The 10,568-nt window shown below is 33.4% G+C and overlaps 1 protein-coding gene across 6 annotated transcripts in view; it reads right to left on the bottom strand.

The window, feature by feature from the left end:
* The window catches only part of LOC127728572 (uncharacterized), an 879,051-nt gene that overhangs the window by 298,059 nt on the left and 570,424 nt on the right, over positions 1-10,568 (bottom strand). The window lies entirely within an intron of this gene.

Consider the following 10,568-nt stretch of genomic DNA (forward strand, 5'->3'; position numbering starts at 1 on the left):
AGTATTATAGATGTCAATTTACGGTGAGATAAATAAAAAGTTAAACTGAACAAGAATGACGCTATATGCGGTAGATAAAATCATATAACAGCTTTCTATACTCTTGGCATCCTCAAATATGCTGTATATCCTTAAAACCCTTTAGGTAAAGACTTACTGTATCGGCCCGGTCAAAAAGAACATACAAGAAAGTAGTACATATTTCAAACAAAATAGTTCCTACGCATATAGCTAAAACTTTGTCAATAAGAATATATTTGGTTTATTTTGGTATCAAATGAAAGCTTAATCACTTGGGATCACTAAAGGACCATTGTTGAAAGTCTCTTTTGAATAATAAAAAAAAAAGAAATTATAAAGCAGGGCATATTTGCCCTGTTGCTGAAATTTTGCCTAGTGCCTGTTTTTGAACTTCCAAATTTCCGGGAACCAGTGCGCACATAAAGGTATGTTTAATTAAGGGTAATGTATAATTGACAAACAATTACTGTCACATTATTTGAAATTAGCGGAATAATTATTAGTTTTACCCTACTGTATAAAAGGGCCGTTGCACTTTCCCACCCGGGCATTTTCATGAATAAAAGGGCCTGGGACAAGCTTTCAATCCCACTAGGTGTGGGTAAAAACTTTGCCGTAGGGAACTGTACACAAAGACTGAAAAATGTGCCCAAACCCGTTATTGATAGGTAACTTAGACTTTGGGTGGCCAGTGAAGTCTTCAGGTGCACTTTCCCACCCAGGTAATCATATGAGTTGAAGATATGGATATTGGCTTTCAATCTAACTACCTAGGGTCAAGAACTTTGCCGTAGGGAAACGGGAGGATAGCGATTCCTGCCACCACCCCTGTGCTGAAAAATGAGAAATTTGGTATGTTGTTGTGAGCTTCGGGTGCACTTTCCCACCCGGGCATTTTCATGAATGAAAGGGCCTGGGACAAGCTTACAATCCCACTAGGTGTGGGTAAAAACCTTGCCGTAGGGAACTGTACACAAAGACTGAAAAATGTGCCCATACCCGTTATTGATAGGTAACTTAGACTTTGGGTGACCAGTGAAGTCTTCAGGTGCACTTTACCACCCAGGTAACCATATGAGTTGAAGATATGGATATTAGCTTTCAATCTAACTACCTGGGGTCAAGAACTTTGCCGTAGGGAAACGAGAGGATAGCGATTCCTGCCACCACCCTGTGCTGAAAAATGAGAAATTTGGTATGTTGTTGTGAGCCTCCGGTGCACTTTCCCACCCGGGCATTTTCATGAATAAAAGGACCTTGGATAAGCTTTCAATCCCACTAGGTGTAGGTAAAAATTTTGCCGTAGTGAAATGTGTATTCACAAACGTTAAAAAAAATTTATATACAAGTATCCGCACGATTATTAATTATTGTAGAAACATTTTGTGTAATATAAAAAAAAAAAGTAATATCCATTGGACGTGGCTCGGTACTTTTACATTACGTCATTGTGTTGTTGTGCTATGGTAAATTTTTGTATTCTTCTCTTTCATTTTTGCTTATGTGCTTTGTCTATATGCCTTTTTGTGTTTCTTTGTTGACATATTTGTTTGATTTTTATATTAATTAGGATTATAACACAATGTTGACTGCTGTACCCCTATTTTTGACATTTTTACCTTTTATGTCTGTTTTTTTTGTTCACACATCGTTGTCAATACACTGAATTTTATGCGACTGCCATACAAGTGAGAGGTTTAGCTAGCTATAAAACTAGGTTTAATCCACCATTTTCTACATAAGAAAATGCCTGTACCAAGTCAGGAATATGACAGTTTGTTTGATGTGTTTGAGCGTTTGAATTTGCCATTTGATTAGGGACTTTCCGTTTTGAATTTTCCTGAGAGTTCAGTATTTTTGTTATTTTTCTTTTAACACTTGAATAAAACGATACATAGTATTCATTCTCTTTTATTTTTTCTTTGTCCTATTTGGTAAAATGTCTTAAATAGGGCAACACCAAAAAGTGTTATGTCAATGAGTTGATACTTGTGATCAAAAATGAACAAGCTCTTGGTCTTTATAATTGATTATCGATAAAAGGTCTATTACTTTAGATCCTTTACTTTTTGATATTCTAAAGAGATAGGGTTTCTCTTCCTCCTTATAAAACAAGATTTACACTTAATCTTTTTAAAATCAATCGCTTTGAGATCAACTGAAAATCAAATGCGCAAAACTTGAACTCATCTGACCATTTTTGTATTATTTTGATTTACCTCAGCACTATGTTATTCAGATACAATTGCCAATTAATAATATTTTTTAAGACAGACAGCTAAATACTATAAACATACAATGTATACACAGGCCAGAGTATAAGATATAAAAACTATACTGACGAAAAAATGTCATTTATTCAAAATCATAAAATGCAAAAAATACATTTTGCAAATAAAACATTTGACATAAAAGTTCATATTTGATATGAAATAATAATACATAATTAATACGAAATTACATCAACTAATATCATATCAATTGAATAAATGACAAAGAATAGCAAAGGTGGGGAGAAAAATCTGCCCCACAAATAAACATATGTATACATATCTACTTCAAAAGATAAAATTAAGGGAGGTATGTGGGTGGGAATTTTTAACAATTTGTTTGATAAGAATCACAAGTTAACACATCAAATGCTGATGATAAAAGGAAGTGACCACAACGCACTTACACGTGAACTCGTGCTGACCCCGAAAGATCAGTGACCAATAAGAAAGATGTAATCCAATCAAGCACTGGTCATAAGTGAAATTTCTCTGCACGTGAAAACATGTTATCTAATTTCAACAATTTATCGTTTGATTAAGTAGGACACTCTGACCCTTTGACCAGACTAGACTCACTAGAGACATCATAAATTTACAGTATAAATAGCTCACTCTTTATTTAAGTCTTAGTAATAAACAATTAAAACAGAATTATCTTCTCTGCTGTCTTAAATTATTTTATTCAGCTTAATTTTCAATTAGCAAATAAAATTGGTTATCCTTATTATGAACATTAGTAATGGCTTTCTTTTGTGCTAGTTTGCTCCATATGGTCAAATGTCCATCCACTGCCCTAACTGAAATTGATCCATATTTTCTTCGACATTTTCCACCATATAATTATTTCCATTTGAAAACCTGTTGATTCTGATGATCCTTTCCCGGGATAAAAAAGTGTGTATCTTCACAAATCTATCCTTTCTTCCAGCACCACATGTTGTACATAGTTCTCTGGTTTTCATGCTCTGGAAATGAATTTACTTCATACTCTAATTCAGATTTTAAATCTGAATTAAAATCATTGAAAAATTAAGTTTTTCCATATTACCTCTTGATCCACTTTTGTTTCTTATAGCCATTCCACTTTTACCCTTGTCCTGTTTTGTTTCATTACTAACTCCATTTTTGTTAAAAGGTGTGTGTTGTTTTAAATGTTGATGTCATGTTTTTGTTGTTTGTACTTTACAATATATTTTTTTTAGTTCAAAATAAAACGATTTCTTGGTATGCGCAATTCACTTCATATATTGCTCCATCTTACAATCTTCCGTTAAATTTTGATTATTAATCCAATTGTTATGGAAAAAATGTTCTTCTTTCTTTCGAAACCTTGATCCTTAGTTTGAAACCAGTGACTAAGAAAAGTATTCCTGTTAGACTTTTTAGTCAATTTTAAACCGTGACTTCTAATGCATGACCCTTTCAAGTATGTCCCCTTGTAACGCACTGCTAACCAAGTACATACAAATACGTGCAATGTTTCCACCTTTCAGTCTTTAACTGACATAATACTGCTTATTCCAAACCTTATCTACACATTTTCTACATTTAAGATTTTAATATGATGAAGGCGCTACCTTGAATGCCAGCTTACCAAGACTATGTCCTACATATTGATTGATTGTTGGTTTGCTTAACGTCCAGTGGCAAATAGTTCATGCATTTTCAGGACGAATGTCCTACATATAGTTTTTGTCTAAAATAAAATAATAAGTTCAGATGGAAAATGTTAAGGGAAAGATCATTGAACTTCCAAAGGCAGGATGGAGTATGTTTTTTTTTCTTCAAAAATATTCTGATTCCCAAATTGATGAAAAAAAATATTCTAATCAAGCAAAGGACAAAAAAATATTCTGAATCCAGATTATCCCCATACCTTCTAGTGTTAATTTTTGACCAAATAATTTTGATTGATAGCGTTGAAGCCCTTTGCGTAAAAAAAAATCTAACTCAAACAAAAACCATACCCCCGCCCTTTTGAAGCTAAATGGTTGCACCCTTATTGTCCATATTGTTTTCTGCTGAAAATAAATGTATTGGTGATTTATCTAAATGACAATGCTTAAATTCATTATCTTGTGCCATTTTCAAATCCATTTTTCTTTCTTGGCAAATTTTACAAAATTTAAAACAATAAGACATTTGTTTAATTTCAAAACTATGGATACTGTTATACAATCCATAACTTCATTAAATTAAGTTTTTGTGGATTTTCATGAAAAGGTGGAGGATTTGGAATATCTTTTTCATCAATATCTAAAAGTTGTAGTTGTTTTTTATTTAGTATTGCAAACAACGCTTTCTGTTTGTTGAATTATTTTTACTTTCTAAATTAGCTGGATGTTCATATTGTATTCCCAGTTTCTTGCATCTCATATATATGTGATCAGCAAGAGGATCATTCTGATTGTTAAAAGAAGAGTTTGAATTTACAGTGAGCCTGTTTAGAATAATGTTTTCATCAGGTTTTTCATGTTGATCTAAGCATAAGGAACCATCAATAGGATTGTTAAGTTGATAATATAAAGATTTTGCTACTTTCTAGGATGCTATCTAAAATTTGAGGGGAGAACACTGCTCAGCAGTATAAATGTATTCCTGATCATCTTCTATTTGTGGGTTTGTACATCAATTTGAATTAATAATTCAGAGTCAGTTTTATGTCATTTTTGAATTTTGTTTTATTAGCTTACTTTTCAAGTTTTTATACGACGGCAAAATAAAATTCAGAATGGAAATGGGGAGTATGTCAAAAATTTGCTTTCGAGTAATGCAATCATGTCGCTGTTGTTGTCCGAAGACACATTTGGTTTCTGGACAATAACTTTAGTTCAACTTCAATACACAAAAGGAAGGTTAGAATTGATTTTGGGGGTTATCATATGGTACCAACAATTTAGGAGTCAGTGGCCAAAAACAACATTTTTGGGTTGTTTTTCCATAATATTTGGGTTTTTTCTCCAAAAATTTACCATTTCTACATTGGTTATTTCTCATTTATAAATAAATGTAACAAATACTGATATGGCAGGAGATACACACAAAACAGGGTGTGTAAATTATTTTATCGGTAATTTGTGCATTTTTTTCCTTTGATGTGTACTTCTTGATAATGTCGACGTCAGTATCAGTGAACTGGTCATGATAAAGAAAATATATTGGGTCAGTTCGCAATTGACATGCGTGAGTGCATCGCAAAAGGATCTTCTTTCCCTTTAATTCACAAAATTGCACATGTTTTTTTTTCGCAGAGACGCAAGAGTTATTTCATGAATGAAACATGCTCTTGTCATTGTTTGAAACTTTCAGTAATACAAAGTTAGTTTAGCCTTTTTGAACAATTCACTGATTGTGTGAAAATTTGAACAGAAAATGTTCGATAAACCTGATAAAATTGCGTTATTTGCAGAATTATTGATAGCTTTCCTTACCGTCTATTCACAAGGACATATAACTAACATATCGTCCATGCTATTCCGATCTGAGTTTTTATTCATACATAGTCTGGCGTGGCTGGTGCTGTTCCAAGTTGTCTTCTTTCTCTGCATGTTTCTTGAGAAGTATTTGTTTGACCTGGTCAGTCACTATAAAGTGTTACAATTCATATTTAGACGCATCACATCAATAGTGACCAAAAAGGTACCGCTTTCACATGTATGACTTGAGAGAATCTAGAAAAAAAATCATATGTACACATAATTTTTCAACATTTTTGTGGGACTATCATATAAAATTAAGACGATATGTAGTTGGAGACTGCTGCTGAATAGAAATGTTCGGGCTCACCTGATACCTGTTTTCAAATTAGTCCATATTAAAGTTTGAAGGGTCCAAAATTAAAATATGTTTGATTTCAACTGACATCAAATTTTTGGTGTTTTTTATATGCTAAATATACATCTGCGGTTGTATTAGGTTGTGCTTGGCGAAGTATTTTATTGCTTTTTTGTTTGTACTTTATTTTATTTTGGTCATGAAAATTAAGTTGTAGACTGTAGTTGTGAAATTGATTACATTTTTAAAAGATAATAATTAGATAACTTCACATGGTGACAACACTGACGTTTTCATAGATTTACTTTTGCCCGGGAATGCTTCATCTGTTGATATATTCTCATTGTGAACGATTTGTGTATATTTAAATATATTAACCGATGTTGACAGACATGTATAATTTCAAATCATAACAATACAAATTGTTTAGTCTCAAAGAAAACTGGTAAGATTTCCGCAGTTATTTTTGTTGAATAGGTGCAAATTGGGTACTCAGTGCAATTTGGGAACTGTGACGTTATAGCCGTAAGTGTTTATTGCTTAAATAGGTTGAAATGTGCACATGATAAAAGTATTCAGTAGAGGGAAAATGTTTTGATCAGGTTTAAACTGACGCATAAAATATACAGGCGACTGCGGGAGGCAATTATTTTAATATATTGCATCCAAATAATGTGTCGGCAGCTTGAATTTCAAAGGATGTAGCCCACATACTTCCAAGTAACATGCTCTATACCTATCAAAAGTCATGGTATTATCATAGGTTATCATAACTCCATCTTCCCATAAAATCCTATTTTGGACAATACACCTTATCGCTATTTGTCCGCCATTACTGGACATCACACAGGTTGCCGTAAAATTTTGACGTCATAATACAAAATATCTGACGCCACAATGGAAAAGTGATTGTTGTATGACGTCAATAGTTCAAGCGGGACAGATTCTCGGGTCAGCCGGGAATAGCGATAAGGTGTATATGGGTGCATACAATATATATATGTACCTATATTGTATCACTCAGACTCAAGTCTCCTTTACAGCTGTTTTATGATTAAACTTAGAGAGTGAAAAAAAAACAGTCTCCATCTCCTGGAACTGTTTAAGGTAGATATGTCTCATAATTAATGACAAGATTTTTTGAGAGTTTGTCAATGGAAGTACAGTCTACAGATAGTGAATTTGAATATATTTTTTTTTGTTTAAAACTTTTGTTTAGTTTTGAATTTTACCTGCATTTGTCTGTGAGCTACAGGAATAACCGTGATCACATTCAACAGCATAACCAACTTCATTATCACTGTAACTTGATATGGGAAATTCTGTAGCAGATGAATAATAGTAGTCATGGTCAACCAGAGGCAGAGCGCCGGATTTTACTACCTCTGGCTACGTTTCTCCCGAAATTTATTGCTTGCAGAGGGTTTTTCTGTGTTCCCATGGCTGGACGGAACTTTTTCACTACAAATCTTATCATAAATTATGATATTGTAACTTTTAAATGAAGTACCTGTGGTTATTTAGGACATTTGTCACTGATAATGGAAAGATGAAGCAGACGATGAAACATGGCGTAAAATGTTGTTGTCCAATCTTCGGTTAATTCCGTGGTACAATAAAATTTAAATAAACTACACAAGTTACTAAAATTTCTAAATTCTTGTTTTTGTAAACAAATAAAAATTCATGTCGTATTTAACATCGAATTTATTCCGTTTTGTCCCGTTTTTTCAAGATCGCGATTAAACGAGAATCTGGCAGCCATTAAAAATATAAGGGTTAAACTAATGTCCTGACAATGTCCTGACGGATATTCCAATGCTAATTTCGTTGTCATTATTTGAAGAATTGACTTTATATTGGGAGCCAATCAAGAATACAATATTAATTTAATAAATATAAGGGAAAAAAAAGGAAAAACATTTTTAAGAGTTAGATAACTTGACTTGATCAACTTCGAAATTTAAAAAAAAAAAAAATCGTACGAGATTTAACGAGAGTGACGAAACTTTTTAGATTGATCATGTAGATATAGTTATCGTTCTTTATTCCAATTCGATGCTTCTACCATAAGCTAAAGCTGTCATCTTAGAAACACTTCAGTGAGGATATCCTTCCATTTTATTGCTTCACAATTTTTTTCTTTGGCTTTTTCTTCAAATACGTTTACGGTTTGACTAAAAACTTTATCGTCCTACTCCTCAAACATAGTTATTTTTCATTTATTGTCATAGCTGTTTAGGAATTATGGATCAAAAAGGATCTAACAAAAACAGTTTTCTGTCAGATTCACAGATAAAAACTTGGTATAAGTGTAGGGATCTCTATTAAATTTAAGCACAAGGTTCCATACCACAAAAGGAAGGAGAGGTTAGGATTTATTTTGGGGTTATTGTCGTAGCTGTTTAGTAATTAGGGGTTAAAAATGGGCCAAAACAAGCATTTGTCATGTTTCAGGACAATAATTGGTGTATAAAAGTATAGATTTCTATGAAATTTTACCACAAGGTTCCTTACTTCGAAAAAAGTTTTGATTGATTTTTGGAGGGTCATGGCCCATACCGTTTGATAATTAGGGACCAAAATGAGGCAGAAAAAAAATATTTTTCTGATTTGCAGACAATAACGTTTGTAGAAGTTTATGGACCTCTATTAAATTTTAGTACAAGGTTCCTACCACAATAGGAAGGTTGGGGTTAACTTTAGGGGTCATTTCAGTAGCTGTTTACAATAAGGGGCAAAAAAGGGCGTAACAAAAACAATTATTTGTCTGGTTCCGAGTGGCAAAATGCACCGGAAGCTCACAACATCATACCAAATTTCTCATTTTTCAGCACAGGGGTGGTGGCAGGAATCGCTAACCTCCCGTTTCCCTACGGCAAAGTTCTTGACCCCAGGTAGTTAGATTGAAAGCTTATATCCATATCTTCAGCTCATATGAATACCTGGATGGGAAAGTGCACCTGAAGATTTCACTGGCCACCCAAAGTCTAAGTTACCTATCAATAACGGGTATGGGCACATTTTTCAGTCTTTGTGTACAGTTTCCTACGGCAAAATTTTTATCCACACCTAGTGGGATTGAAAGCTTGTCCCAGGCCCTTTCATTCATGAAAATGCCCGGGTGTGAAAGTGCACCGGAAGCTCACAACAACATACCAAATTTCATATTTTTCAGCACACTGGTGGTGACAGGAATCGTTATCCCCCCGTTAACCTACGGCAACATTTTTGACCTCAGGTGGTTAGATTGTAAGCTAATATCAATAACTTCAACTCATATGAATACCTGGGTGGGAAAGTGCACCTGAAGACTTCACTGGCCACACAAAGTCTAAGTTACCTATCAATAACGGGTATTGGCACATTTTTCAGTCTTTGTGTACAGTTCCTTACGGCAAAGTTTTTACCCACACCTAGTGGGATTGAAAGCTTGTTCCAGGTCCTTTATTCATGAAAATGCCCGGGTGGGAAAGTGCAACGGCCCTTTTATACAGTAGGGTAAAACAAATAAGTATTGCCCTAATTTCAAATATTGTGACAGTAATTGTTTGTCAATTATACATTAACCTTACTTCTGGAAAAACTCAACATACCTTTATGTGCGCACTTGTTCCCGGAAATTTGGAAGTTCAAAAACAGGTACTAGGCAAAATCTCAGCAACAGGGCAAATATGCCCTGCTTTTATAATTTCTTTTTTTTATTATTCAAAAGAGACTTTCAACAATGGTCCTTAAGTGATCCCAAGTGATTAAGCTTTCATTTGATACCAAAATAAACCAAATATATTTCTTATTGACAAAGTTTTAGCTATATGCGTAGGAACTATTTTGTTTGAAATATGTACTACTTTCTTGTATGTTCTTTTTGACCGGGCCGATACAGTAAGTCTTTACCTAAAGGGTTTTAAGGAAATACACCATATTTGAGGATGCCTAGAGTATAGAAAGCTGTTATATGATTTTATCAACCGCATATAGCGTCTTTCTTGTTCAGTTTAACTTTTTATTTGTCTCACCGTAAATTGACATCTAGACTATAATACTGTACTAAGATTATTTTTATATGTTCTACAATACTCAATACACCTCTGAATCTTGAGGCTTGGTTAAGCCGTTATGTACTAAGATGGCCTTTTATTAATTCAACTATACTATATGCAGTTAGTGTTACACGTTAATAGTTTAAAGTATCGCAAACAAATAACATTCCAGATACTTTTATTTTATTTTAACTTGTTTTGTTTTTGCTTTTTGTTTTTTTATTGTTTTTTTTTCTTTCCTTTTCGGCAAGGAACGAAGATCTCGATTTCATATAAGTGTATAATGCCATGTAATATAAAATCTTCAAATAGTGAACTACTGATTTAAAGCATAAACCTTGAGCAACCACGCTACTAATGTTAATTGTTTGAAAGATTGAATTCCAAAGTAAAATTTATACAAAATTAATTACTTTATCCTTTCTAAAAAGTATATGTATTTATTCTTCCGTCCCCT

Source organism: Mytilus californianus, unplaced genomic scaffold, assembly GCF_021869535.1.
Source record: "Mytilus californianus isolate M0D057914Y unplaced genomic scaffold, xbMytCali1.0.p SCAF_2, whole genome shotgun sequence".
NCBI classification, from domain to species: domain Eukaryota; kingdom Metazoa; phylum Mollusca; class Bivalvia; order Mytilida; family Mytilidae; genus Mytilus; species Mytilus californianus.